Below are 15,440 nucleotides of genomic sequence, written 5' to 3'. Positions count from 1 at the left end.
CGGAAAGCTCCTATTGCCAGGCGCATTCCTGAGTTGTGAAGATTTTCAAGCTTTTTAAGGTGGCATTGGATTGCTGACGAGAATAGAGGAGATCCATAATCTATTTTGGACAAAATTAGTGATTTGTGGATCTTGAGAAGTACAGAGGAATGGGCTCCCCATGAGGTATGAGATAGCATTTTGATTATATTGAGACGATTGGTGCAAGCTTGTTTTAGATGTCGGATGTGAGGTGCCCATGAACATTTTGAATCAAAAATTATACCGAGGATCTTAATATATTTGTCATTTTTAATTATATGGTTGCCCAAACTAATTGACATTTTATTTTTGTTTTTGTTGTTGAATATAATGAGTTTAGTTTTTTCAGCTGAAAATCTAAACCCAGATGAATTTGACCAATTTCTTAGTGAGTTTGTGGCATCTTGTAGGATTTGTTTTATTGTTATTAGACTGCTGCTACGACATAAAATGGAGAAATCATCAGCGTACAGTATGGGAATGATTGGTTTTGGTGTTTGCTTGGAAATGTCATTAATGGCTAGCAGAAAAAGGGTTACGGAAATTGAAGAACCCTGAGGAACTCAATTTTCTTGTGTGTATGTATCAGATAAGCAGTTGGATGATTTAACTTGGAATGAACGTTCAAGTAATAGGTTTTGGATGAAGTTAAGTAGGTTCCCTTTACTTACTATTTTGTTAAGTATGTACAATATTCTTGGTCTCCAAGTGGTGTCATAGGCCTTGGCAATATCGAAGCTGATCATGCCTAAACTTTGTTGCTATTAGCTATTTCGATTTCTCTTTTGATACTTAGGAGATTGTTTTGAGTGCTTCTATTTTGTCTGAAGCCATTTTGTTCGGGAGATATGTATTTAATTTTTTCAAGGAACCAGATGAGTCGACGATTAATGATTTTTTCAAGTAGCTTACATAGTGTGCTAAGTAAAGTGATGGGGCGATAGCTTTCGGTGAGATATTTATTCTTATTGGGCTTGAGGATTGGGATCACAAAACCGTGTCTCCAGTGTTTTGGGAATACGTTATTAACCCATATAGTGTTAAAGATGTCAAGTAGGTGTTTGATACCATTGAAGGGTAGATTTTGGATAAAAATATAAGGGATGCCATCTGGTCCAGGGCTTTTACTTTTGTTGGTTCTCAATACCATTTCCAATTCATCCATGGTTATTTGGGAGTTGATTAGGATTTGTGTGGTATCATTAGGGTCGATTGTGTTTGGTGGAGAGTAGTATCGATGGCGATTTATTAGGAATTCGTCATCGTAGTTGGAATTGCTTGAATTTTTTTGAAAATATTCTCCAATAGAATTTACCACTTCCTTTGGTGTCGATATGAGTTTAGAACAGTATATAAGTTGAATATTGCTCTGTCGGTTGGTTCCTTTGAGGGATTTTATTTTACTCCACACTACTGAGGGATCAGTCTGGTTATCTAAGCTAGATGTGAAGGTTTTCCAGGATGTGGCTTTACTGAGTTTAACTAAAAATCTAGTGCGCGCTCTATTTCGTTTTAATTCTACGAAGTCATTTAAGCTGTGTGTGTTTTGGTATTTTTTAAGGGATTTGTTTTTATTTATAATAGATGTTTTTATTTCGTTGTTCCACCATGGAACCCGAGGTCGTTTTGGTTTGTTGTTGTCTAGTCCTATGGACATTTTTGCAGTGTCAGTGATGAGTTTTGAAAATTGGTTTACATCATCATCGATATTTTCTTTAGTAGGGGGTTCAAGTGTGGATATACTATTTTCTATTAATGAATTGAAGAGGTTCCAATTAGCTTCTTTAACTTTCCATCTCGGCGGATAGCATAAGTCTTCTTTGTTTGACGGGTAAGTGAATGTTATTTGGATGGGAAAGTGGTCGCTGCTGAAGATATCAGGTAGTACTTTCCATTCAAGTTTGTGTGCAAGGGAGGTATTTGATATAGAAAGGTCGATAGCAGAAAATTTCCCGTCAGACGGATTTATTCTGGTGGGCAGGCCGGTGTTTAATGTTACTAGATTGTCTTGAGTTAGGAGCTCTTCAATTATTTTCCCTCTTGTGTCGGTTTTATGTGATCCCCAGATTGGGCTGTGGCTGTTGAAGTCCCCGACTATTATGAACGACTGTTGAAGTTGATGGGTGATATTTTCTATCTCAGTGAGTGTGAAATTTTTCTGATTGGGGAGGTAGAGGTTGCAGATTGTTATTTTATTATGGGGTAATGTTATGGATACCGCGACAGCTTCTATATCAGTGGTTATATGTATTTCTTCGCTAGGGTATTCTTGACTGACGAAAATTGCTACGCCGCCGCTTGCTCGGTCGCACGTATTTCGGTTTTTTTTATAGATGTTGTATTGAGATAACGAAGGATTGTTCTTGTCTGTGAGGTTTGTCTCTTGTAGGCATATTATGGTGGGTGTGTAATCTTTAATAAGTAATTGGAGTTCTGCAAATTTTGAGTAGAACCCGTTCATATTCCATTGTATAATGTTTATCATATTGTATTAGGTGTATTATAGATGTTAGGAATATACTAAACTAGGGTTGTTTATTCTATTATAGTATATGTGTTTGGTGGTGGTTTAGCTTGATAGAGGCGGTTGGGCTTGGAAGAGGAAGTTTGATAGTTTAGTGAGACGGCTTTTTATTGAACGATCAGAAACTAGTGGTCTGATTTGATCTATTATGTCCATTAGAGGAGGTATACCAATATTAACTTCTTCGATAAGTGAATGAATGTTGATAGATTTATTAGTAAAATTTTCTAGTATATATAAAAATTGTAGGTAAGAGATAGGTAGATTGTCATTTTGTGTAAAGAATTTTTCTATTGGTTTTTTTTGTTCATCCGAGTTTGAGTTTGAGTATGATCTATTAGATGAATTTGATCTAGAACGAATTTTAGCTTTTTTAATAGTTTTTTCTTTTTTGACCGTGGTGTTTGAGGATATTTGATTGGTAGGGGAGTCTGGTAGTTTTAGAGACGATGAGTCGGAGATTGGTCTTTTGTGTGTATCATCTTGTGTTGGCGTTGATGGGGATTCTTCATTATGTTCGAATATAAGAGTTGTATCTAATGACCAGTCCATGATTGTAGGTTCCTGTTTTTCATCAGGTTGGGAGTTGGAGGCAGAGGGGTGAGGATCATCATCTGTAGACGTGAGTTGTGTTTCGTTGGTGTTGTTGTGAACGTTGATTGAATTTGTGTTAATTATAGGTTCGATTGAAGAGTATGTTTCGGAGTTTTTTTTGCAGTTATTAGACGTGTGGCCGACGGCTTTACATAGGAAACAAGTTAACGTATCATCCGTGAGGAATATTCTGAATTGATTATCGTTATGGGTGATTAGCATTGAGTTTGGCAGTTTTAGAATATCTTCGTGTGTAATGTACAATTGCCTGCGAAAGCTCATGATATGCCCGTATTCTTCCATGTTGATACCGGCTTTTAGATGGTTAATTTGAGAGGTCGGATTTATATTTATATGTTTTAATGCGTCAAGTATTGCTCGGTTTGGGATTGACGGACATACATTAGACATGACAATGCGTTTATTCGGGTTAACAAGTCTACGTATTTGAATTAATTGATCGTTAATTTTAATAGTCTGTGTTTGTTGCATTAAATTATCGAGAACTTGTTTACTGGATAAAAATACACAGAAACGATAGTTTGAAATACGCGATACAAAGATAATGTTGCTAGGTTTGACTATTTTCCCGATGGCGATTATGTAATCGATTTGAGATATTCCGTCGATAGAATTAAACACTATCGCTTGCTCTCTGCTCGGAGTGTTTTCCGTGGCAGTCGCCTTAGCGAAGTTCATGTTGATGTTTGTGTAGATAGATGCGGGTTGAATAGAGTGTTCCGTTAACGATAGGGAGTCATTAGTTAATTGATTTGCGATAGCAGCAGAAACTGATGTGTTATCGATGGGACGGGAAAGGAGGGTCTGGTTAGATCGCAAATTTTTATCGTTCGAAGTCGGGTTTGTTTTTGAGTTGGATATGTTGTGTTGGTATGAATTCGTAGATGGTGAATTGCGATTTTTTTGTGTAGGTAAAGCACTTGGTTTTTTTGACATGTTGGTGGTGAGGGATTTAGTTTGTAGAGTAGTTTTGGTGTTGGGCGAGACGCCCAAGGAGTTTCTATTCATTTTAATTATGAATAAAGGCGACCGTGTTATATAACGTGATTAATTGGGTGTATAATCATATTATTACCTGGTAACGCCAGCCGTGGAGTATGTACGTGCTATCGAGAGCTATAAAACGTTATCGGCGAGCACACGTGTTGTACAGTCGGTGGTAGAACACGAACTGTATTGTCTATATTATTATTATATGAGTATATTAGCTATTAGGTATACGTATGTAAAATTCCGGGCGTAAGAATTGGGCAGTGGGTATCGCCCAGTCGTCGATTATATAGAAAAAAAAAGTTCATCATTATAAAATTTAATGGTATTATTAATAATACGCAAATACGTTCATTTTTATATGTTTACTGTGAAAATAACTATACAATATCTTTTCTTCTTTTATAGAATATGTATATTCAAAACTTGAAACGTACATACGGTAATACTAAGTGTTTATTATTCCTCGTTTCACTTACCACAACAAAAAAATGTTCTTTTTCAAAATTATCTAGATAATTTATCTTAGATAACCATTTTATTTAAAAAGATGGATAAAAAGATACTTCAAATTATTATTATCTAGATAAGATAAAAAGATTAATGTTTTTATCTAGATAAATCATCTAGATAAAATCATTTAGATAATGCACAACACTGTCTCTTACAATATTTTCAAAAATATACCTTATTGATAGGTTAAGTTGTGATGTATGTGAAACATCTGATGTTTCATCAAAAATTATGCAAAAAAATTTAGCAAGTGTTATTCTTTTTAATTTTATGTTAAGTACCTCTTTACCACAACACTGAATTAGTTTAGTTTTACTTATTCAGTGTTGTAGTTGTTGTGTTGTTGTTTGTTGTAGTTTAGTTTTACTTATATAAGTAGCATTTTTACCTGACATTTTTAAATGATTTTCTAAAATTGTATCTCCACTTTCTATACGAAATCGTAATAATACTCGAAAATTTCCTTCGTTTACTACAAGATTATCAGATTAATTTATCTTATACAAATCCCCGTCGTCTCTGTGACTCCTTAATGCAAAATTTTGTCTACCATGAAAAATTATAGTTTTAATAATTGGAACGAGTCTTTCCCTATTATCCAATATTTGTTGTTTACGATTATTTTGCAATACATTTATAATGTCAATAGAAAGACTCTTATACGTATTAAGGAAATTTTGAAATTTTTGAAATGCTAATTTATGATAGTCTGTACGGGCATGAGATTCAAGAATTCCATCTTTACCTGACAACTTAGAAAATTTAGTTAAGGGCTCTTTTATTAATTTTTTATCCTGGACTGTATTATTGAAACCTATTAAACGGTTTGATATGAAAATAACACAATATTTACAAAATAAATACTTTTTTACATTAGAAACAATTAATCACGGATATTTAGAAAGATGATTGAAATTTGGGGGTCGTTTCAACATGAACAGAAAAAGGAAATATGTAATTTTTTTGGGTTTCCAATGATTTTCAAGAATTGCATGTTTTGTAAAATCGTCAATTTCTTCAATCTGGTCAATATAATTACCAATATCATAAGAGTGCCGGTTCGACGGTTTTCGAGACCCAGCGCAGAATTTTGCGGGGCCCCATATATATATTTATATATATTAATTTATTGATTTATTATATTATATAGCTAAATAATATTTCGTACCGTCGTCGACGATAAACAATTTTACAAGTGCATGCGCGTGCAATACTTCAAAACTATGCGTAATTGGTACAGTCTTAATTTTCGTCGATAACAACCCGTTTCCTGAGAAAACCACAAGACCCCACGGGTTGCGATTTACTCACTGGGACTATATTATTTTTACTCAAAGATAAAGTGATATTCATAATACACAATTTGTGGGGCCCCATACAAGTGCGGGGCCCGGTGCGATCGCACAGCTTGCCCTCCTCTAGAGCCGGTACTGTATCATAACCTGTACTATCACATAACCTCCAGCAAGTACAGTTTTATCAGCATTAATGCTACTTATTGCGATTGCATTCGATTGAGATAAAGTCGGTATAGTAGCAGTTGAGCTACTAGAACTTGAACCACTTTGGACATTATCTGAGTTTTCATTTTCTCGCAGGGTTGAATTGTGTCCGATTACAAACTTATCCATAACAATTAATTTAAACTGAAAATTACTATACATATTATATACAGTAAAATAAAAATAAATTATAATGAAATAAATTACTATGGGTAATTACCAAAATTTTATCCTCCAGCAAAAACAGTTCTATTATACAAGTATACTACAGAGACACAGAGTACGTCTAGTAGATATAATATTATACAAGATATTATGCACAGTATACAAGCGATATATTCCACACTAATGCAATGCCAAATGCACAAAAATACCACTATTTACAAATTGAATGATGTGCGACGACCGACAATTGACGATCTACGGTCGGTTTTCAATAATTATTAATTATATTTTTATAATGTTTTTTTTTCCAGAAACGATAGTGATGGTCGACGATGGAAAATCATAATGATAATTATATTAATTTATAGTGGTACAATAATAATGATATTTGGTTTCGAGTATAATAATAGTAGTTACGGTAATAGTCATGGGCGTCCGCAGGAAATTTATCAGGGGGGGGGGGCATAATGAAATCAAACACAAAAAAAAAATACATTAAAAAAAGTTTATTCCTTGTAAACTACAAATTGTTAGAATTATATGAAATCCAACACCAAAAAGAACATTAAAACATATATTCCTTACAACCTAAAAAATTAGTTAAATAAAAACTGAAGCTATGTGTGCGTGGTGCGTCGATCGTCATAAGTGGTTTACACACTAGGCGATTAATATCAATTCACAGAATTGAAATGTATTTAATTTTGCGCGATTAATGTAATACGCATTATTTTGTAGGTACGCCTTATAATATATTGTTATTACGATCAACAACACCACACGACACACACTAAAGTAAAAATATCGATAAAATGTTGATAAATCAAAATAAAAGTTAAAATATTCAACATTCTATTGAATTGCAGGGGGGAAAATGCCCCCTCTTACCCCCCACCTCCGGGCGCCCATGGTAATAGTTATCGACGACCACAATCTACTCAGTAACTGATTGAGCTAAAGCTGTACAGTATACGTCTATACACGTTGTTATTGATTTATTAAACATATTTTATTTTCATGATATTATAAGAAATAACCATTATATAGGTACTTCCGAAATTGTTAATCATCAACGGCGATCGATAAAGGCGCGTACACATTATGTAACAAAACGGCGAACATGAGTTCACGAACAGTGTTCGTGTGTAACAAATCGGTGTACTTGTATCATACTTCTGTAACAAACCGGCGATCCACCGATTGTCAGTGTTTTGACGAAACATCAGAGGCTGTTACGCGATCACGTTATAATATGTTTGGACGCTTTGACGAACATAGCCGTGTAACATTATATATTTATCACATATGTACCTCCAGAGAGGATCTAGTTATTAATTTTAGGTTTGTAGTTCACTTTAATAATTCATTATTAAGAAGATGCCACACATAGGCCTTACAAGGGCGGCTTCAGGAAGGTGCAGGTGTTCTTGAAAAATATTTATTTAAAAATCAAGGGGATGACTGTTTTGAATCATTCGTCAGTTGCTAGAAATCGAAGGGTTACAGCTAGTCTTTTTTGTACTGATATAGGTTTTCTTAAACCTGTTTCTTATTTGGCAATTTTATGTCAGATTGTATATTGCTAAATTTTTTCTTGCTTCGGTGTACATATCGACTTTTAGAAAATGGATGGGAAACCGGGCATTGGCTGTACGTCACCCCCCCACGGACTGATGGTCAATCAAAAAAGATATACGCAGCTGTTGACAGCCGTTGTGATAACGACTGTCACGCAGTAGAGCGTCATAATATACACGATATTTTCATTTTACAATTGAGTTTCATGTAAATTGTTTTCAATGGTAATTATGTTCGTTTAATTTGGAAAAAAATAAAAATAAAAATCACGTCATTCGTGTTCAGAGGCCACGGCGGCGGTTGTTATAATTGCATTTCGAGAGCTTAAAATGTACACAGGCGAGCGGTACTACTGTACATATAGAAAAACCTTGGGCCGTTATTATTTGTTTTCAAGAGTAGAATCAACGACGGAAATCAGCGACGACGGTGGTTTTGTGTGGAACAGCTATAACGGGCGAGAGAAATAGAGAGTGAGAGAGACACGTTTCCCGTTCGTGCGGCGCCAGTCTCGGCAAAACTATAGCTTTTATATACGAGTAAACACAAGTTTTCGTTTAACCGCTTCAAATGTTTGCAGTGTGCAGTCACTTTTCCGCATTATTTGACGAACCTGAAAACTGTCGATTTCCGAGCATCGTGTCGATAAATAAGACGTATTGATAAATTTTCCATTTCGGTCTTTATTCCTATTTTTTTATCCTTATTCATACGAAGAACACACGTGGATCCATGTTCACTGCATGCAAAAAAGTTTTAGTTTTTCGCGCAATCTTACGTGTGTAGCAACTACCATCGTCGGGTACCAGTGTCATAATTTCGTGTTTATTTTTTTTTTTTTTATAAAAATTCACGAGTCTTTTTTAATAATTTACGGTTTACACAGAAGTATTATTTCGTGCCCCTAGAGTACATGCGTACGCATACTCTAACCGTGCAGTTCTCATGCTCAAAAATAATAAATCATCGAAACGTGATGGCTCAAATTAAAATATAAAACAATGACAATCAGTTGATACATTTATAAGAAAAAAAGAACTAATGCTTTTAACAGAACTCTTTTTAAAACGTAACATAACATTTTGCAGTAAGTATTTTAATTAGTTTAATAAAATCAGAATTCACGTATCACTACACAAGAAGGTATCATACAGAGTGGTTCACGGGAATAGAGGTGAAAATAAATAATTAAAACTCAGCATATTTTAGACGTACAATTATTTCATTAATAATAAGGCGGCCAAAAAACATCTTGCGTACGATGCTCATTGTGGTGATAACAATGTGAGGAGGTGCTCCATGTTGTTGAAATCAAATATGTAACGGGTCGATAGCTTGTCTTCTTTTGTACAGCTCAGATGTTAAGAAATTATTAAGCACGTTAATGTAACGGGCACTATTGACCGTCATCGTGTTCCCTAGTTCCTCAATAAAGTGCGCTTTCACAACCGATTCATTATTTTTCCTAAAAACGCAAAAACACCATGAAGACATTCTACTGCTTCATAGTGATTACCAAATGGTATTATTTAATGGATCAAATGAGACCTTTCTGATATACCCACAACTATTTTACGTCGAGAAAACCCAATCTATTTTTAGCCATATTCCCTTGAGTCAATCTGTATGTGATAAATAAATGTGTCAAAGGGAATATTCAATGGTAAAAAGAATAAACATTTTCAAACGATACAAAAAAATTAATTAAATGTATGATATATGAAAAAACAAACCGACTATTTATATTATTGATTAAATCAGAAATTAATCAAATATATTTGGACAGGATAGTAAATAATGGTGATAATAATAATTGTTATATATAATTATATTGATGAGTAAAAATATTTATTTTATTTGATGAAACAACTTGTAATGAAACATACTAGGCAATTTAAATTCAGATAATTCAGATATTTTTTTTTTTTTTCAACAACTTATATTTGTCATATTTTTTGTTTTTATAATAGTGATAATAATGACATTATAGTTAAATTCGTATTAAATTATAATTATTCAACAAGAAATAAGTAGGAACTTTCTTTTATGTTTTGATAACTATAAGTATATATATATATATATATATATATATATATATATGTAAAATAATAATAAAAAACCATCACGGAGACACGCATAAGGGTACGTAAACATTACTAGCATGGTAGTCATACATAATACATTAGCATTTATTATTAACAACAAATTTGAATGGGGTAACTTCATTTAACTTAATACTCGTAATTATATTTTTCCTATATTCTTATACATGTATTTACCGGTTACTGATGTTTCGAAGTGGTCGACCATTATATGATTATTAATTATTGTGATAATATTGAATATTTTGGTGAGGGAAGGAAGATTCACAAACTAGTCACAAGTCCTTACTTTGACTATCCCATGCGCTTGTTTATGGTGACAAGTACTTTATCTGGATCATTATCTGAATAAAGTAATTTTTTTTTACGTTATTTCAAATAAATTCAGTTGTTTATCTGTAAGATATGGGAACGTGATATTTTGTAGGTACCCCGACAAAATATCGCGTGACCAAAATATCGCAACTAAAATATCGCGAAACCAATATGTTGTAAAAAAATAATATCGCCGTATATTATTATCGCGCCTGTATATTGCATTTAACTTAATCTTATCTAATCGTATTCACCTTTTACCTAGCAATGCATTCATGTATACTGGTTTTTCATTTTATAATTTCTATTTAGTACATACTTTGTACTGTCACTGTGACTGACGCTTTTACAGTTTCACAGTTTTATACAGTTTTACAGTTTAGAGTTTTTTTTTTTTTTTTATTTATTTTAATTTTAAATGGAATTGAATTTTTTTAAACTGCAAAAGGCAACAATTTTTAGTGGCGTGTATCCAAAAAAAAAATGGTGTTGCTTAAATAATTTTAGATGACCTACCCTTCTTAATTTTGTTATATCTAAGACCTACCGATAAAATGTTGCTAAATTGTATTCCTATTATTTAATGTGCTAATTTTATTTATTAAATTACACATTTGCACTAGTAGTGTACTGGTTTTAAAAAAATATATATAAATGAAAATAACCATTTGATAATTATAATATTTTATTTAAACTAACATTTTTGATAATTCAGTGCTGTTAAATGCAAATTTTTCTAAAACTATATTTTAATTTTTGTACAAATCTCGTTCACATGTGATTAACATTAAATCTTCTAAACGTGTGTTATTCATAGTAGTTTTTAAACGAGTTTTAATTATTTTGAGCTTTGAAAATGTCCTTTCTGTAGTAGCACTTGAAACAGGGAGTGTCAAAGCAATTTGAAGAGCAATATTAAGTGTTGGAAATACTGAACCCAAGTTACCCACATGAAAAATTTGATTAAGTGTTTTTATACTCCCTACATCAAGCACTTTTCTAGGTTCCATTACAATTTCATTATTTGATTCTGATGAACATTTTTTATCTTCTCCTTCTAACCTTCTTTTTCTATAAGGTCTTTTTCGTGCAAATATTTAGGCAGATTAATATTTTCTTTAAATGAGGTAAAAATCTTTGAAAAATGTATGTACTCCTTGTTTAAACAGTACTGATCAACATAATTTCCGTAAACCTTACAAAACATTGAAAAAACATCTTTTAGAAGTGATGCTGGATTCTTTTTCACTTCATCTAGCCTCTTTTTACTGAACAATGATGAATCTTTATAAATTCCGATTGAACTATTACCAAAGTATTCGTCAAATACTGAATTTATTATGTCCAAATAAACATAAAATGTATTAACTCTAAAGCTTTCTATTGGATCTATTACAGGATCATCAGAAGCCTCTTCACCTGGAAATTTTTTTTTTTTTTTATGACAAATTTTTTGATTAAACTTATCAGAAAATTCAAATTGGATAAATTTGTTCGTACAATTATAATATTTTATTAAACATATTACTATTTCGAAGGTTCTAAACAGCTAACTGAGCATTCTGTATGCTATTCATAGCTGAATGTATGTCAATATCCTTACTCTGTAATAAAATGTTAACTGGTTCAAGAATCTCAAAAATGTGTTTAAAACAGAATGCTAATAACAAAAACCGCCTAGAAAAAAGGTATTCTATAAGATAGTCAGCAATATCTCCAGTTCTTTGGTCATCACAAGCTTCTTTATTCCTAACATCATCCAAAGTTTCAACAACAGCTTCGTATATTTCTAATATTGAATCAAGGGCATATCCATGAGATATCTAACGTGTTGTAGCGACTCGCTTAAGCCTACGAGTTCTTTTACCACAATAATAATCTTGTTTAGTTTCATTAATAGCCACTCTTTTCTTACTTCCACATATACAATTGTAAGCCGACAGATTTAGCAATGGCTAATTTTAGCCTAAAAGAAAAAAAATGTATGTAAAAGAATAGTAATATTAATAATAAATAACTATGATAAAAACTAAAATTTAAATTACCTATGAGCGTAACACTAAATAAAAATTGCAGATGGACATTTTTGTTGTACATAAGTTTTTAATCCATGAATCCATTTTAATCCTCTCATTTTTTGAGCACTTTCATAAGACTGTCCCCCTAAATACTGTTCCCAGTCAATAGATAAATCAGAACATGGTTTTTCAAAAATATTAAATAATTGAAAGCCAGTCGTATCTGATTATTCTTTTAAAGCTATTAACCGCTCAGATACAAGTCCTGCTGTTGAACTGACATAGCGTATTGCAAATGAAATTTCTTATTTTCTAGACAAATCAAAAGTTGAGTCAACTAATATGCTAAAAACCTGAGAAATTTTTAATTTTTCTTGTATTGATGTTCTTATTGCTGATGCAAGTGATCCAATTAACTGATTCTGTCTTATATTTGAAATAATACTAACGTTTTGTTTTTTTGATGGTAATTGCAATTTAGTTATATATGAAACAAGGCATAGAGAACATTAAGACATCAAGTGTACTAAATCTAAAAAGTTTCCTCGATTATCCAATTATTTTCTTAAACTTTCTTTATGCCCACGAAGTGCAGTACAGTTTTTTGCAAGGAAAAAATAATATCAATCAAGTCTTGAACAATCTCTTTGTTTATAGCTTTGTCTTGCCTATATTTTTCTTCTAATAAAGGTAGTAAGGGTAATGATATTTTTTTCAATTTTAATATAAGGGAAGCTTCAATATTTGCTTCTGAACATTCGTGAATTTGCATACTTGACAAAGCTCTTGGCCACGAAGCAACTCCATCTACAGACCATGCTTTGTTAATATTAGGCCCAAACAATAAGCAATGATGATAAAACATTTTATCACTCGAAACAGAATAACTGAGCCAATCTCTTCTGACATTTACATTACCAGATAGAGATTTCCAATACCATGAAGTCTGGAAACTGCGGCTATATTTATCTTTGGGAAAAACACGAGTAGGAAGATCCTCAATAGTTGGCTGCATAAGTCCTTTTTCAATTAAATAATCAACTATTGTAGGTGATAAATCAACAAGCATTTTATATTTATCCGGATAATTAGATAAGTCTACATGATTGGTTTCAGCTGATTGTACAGGTTGAAAATCATTATCTATGAATTATAATAAGTTAATTAGGTAATAGAAATACAAAATCTAGAATAAAATAAATTATAATTACAATTTAAATTTTATCACATACCAGAACAAGATAAATTTGATGCCAAATGATTACTATCTGAATTTAGTGAATCAATTATTAACTTCACACTTATCTAAAGAGTCACAATCATCAGTTGATTCAATATTACCAAGGCTCGGAACTTTAGGCATTTGCATATTTGTCTAGAAAGTGCATATTGAAATTCTGATTCGATATAAATTCGATTCATAGTATGTATATTTCAGATATAAAAATGTTTGTTGCATCATTTTGCATATTTTGTTACTTTTTGTACCAATTCGCGTATTTTGAGTTTAAGAACATTTATATGCATATTTTATAGATTTATTTTTTTTTTTTTTAAAAAATGTACGTATAGTTTAATAATAAAATATTAGATATATGACAACCAAAATTCTAAGTTTTATAACGTTTGACAAAATAAATTAATTCATTAACGGCTATTATTTGTATTGCTCCGGCTACCAATGCACTTAATAATATTATAATCTTTATAGTACCGAGAACTCGTAATAGTGACCAACGTCGTATTTATTTTTATACAAATTGACCAATGTATTAATATTTCGTAACATGACATAAGCAAATTGTATAACCATAGGGAATTCGTATTATAATATTGAATATTACTAATTAGATGTATATCTATTTCAAAAATAAATAAAATTAATATAATAATTATAATGTTTTATGAATAAAACAAGACAAATAATTTGTTTTTTGATACATTAAATAGGTGTATTGCAAAAAAATATATATTAAAATTTACTTTAAGAAAATATTAATAAATAACTTATCCAAAATGATTTATAATAGATTATTAGATTAAGATTTTAGTTATGGTACACCTAAATATTAAAATTGTAAATTGTATAAATTAATTTAAAAAGAAGTGAAATGGTTTATTCAACCAAAGTAAATTAAGATTAGATATTTACTCACCAAAACTAGATGTATTTGAAGCCAAATGAATACTATCTGAATCAATTATTTTTGCATTATTAACTCGACACTAATCTAGAGAGTTAGTTGATTTTAAGTAGACTAAAAAATATTATAATAATATTGGTGTTATTATAAAATATAAGTTATTATCAGTGCTCATAACTTATAGCATTTATATTTTTTTTTTTTTTTTTGAGACGTCCTAGAAATATCTAAGTGAGCATTTGTTTTCGATAACTAAGAAGCTAAATGCAAAATTTTATGTTGCATTTATTTGCATACCTATTTCAAAGTATAATTGCTACTTTACTTTTTTTAGTATTTTTTCAGCTTCTTAGCATTTAAAACATTTTTTCTTAATGATAAAAAGTAATTATAGTAGTATTAATTTTTTTATTTGTAATTAATTTATATTAATTAACTAATTTTTCTTCTTTTGGTTTGAATTATATATTTATTTGTATCATATAGCATTGCGATCGGAATTTTAATAATAGGAGTTTAAATTTTTTTTATACATAATATGTTTTTTTTTTTTTAAATAAGTGAAAATTGTTTTTTTAATAATAAATGAAAATTTAGTTTATAACGGATATACTTTTACAAAAGAAAAATATGGTACTGATTTCAAGGTAAGATAAATAATATTACTGTTTATAATATTCTATGCTTTTGCTGTAATGTGTGAACAAAGGCAAATTAAAAGAAAAAAAAACATTCTATGCTCGTATCTATAATAGTGGGCGCGTGGAATAACACGGCCGTCGTAATTAGTCATCTGTCGTTTTCGTCCCATGGTGGTCCGTGTTAGAATAATCTCTGTCGCCCATTAATTATTATTATTATTATATCGGTTTTTATTTTTATTTTACAATTGTGTGTTGTCACATTTATTGACAATTATTTATTATTTTCAGATTATTTTGAAGTGCAGTCAA

The sequence above is a fragment of the Sipha flava genome, unplaced genomic scaffold (genome assembly GCF_003268045.1).
Source record: "Sipha flava isolate LNK unplaced genomic scaffold, YSA_version1 121_pilon_pilon, whole genome shotgun sequence".
Classification (NCBI taxonomy): Eukaryota; Metazoa; Arthropoda; class Insecta; order Hemiptera; family Aphididae; genus Sipha; species Sipha flava.
The sequence above is the reverse complement of the archived record's forward strand: the minus strand, read 5'-3'. Positions refer to the sequence as shown.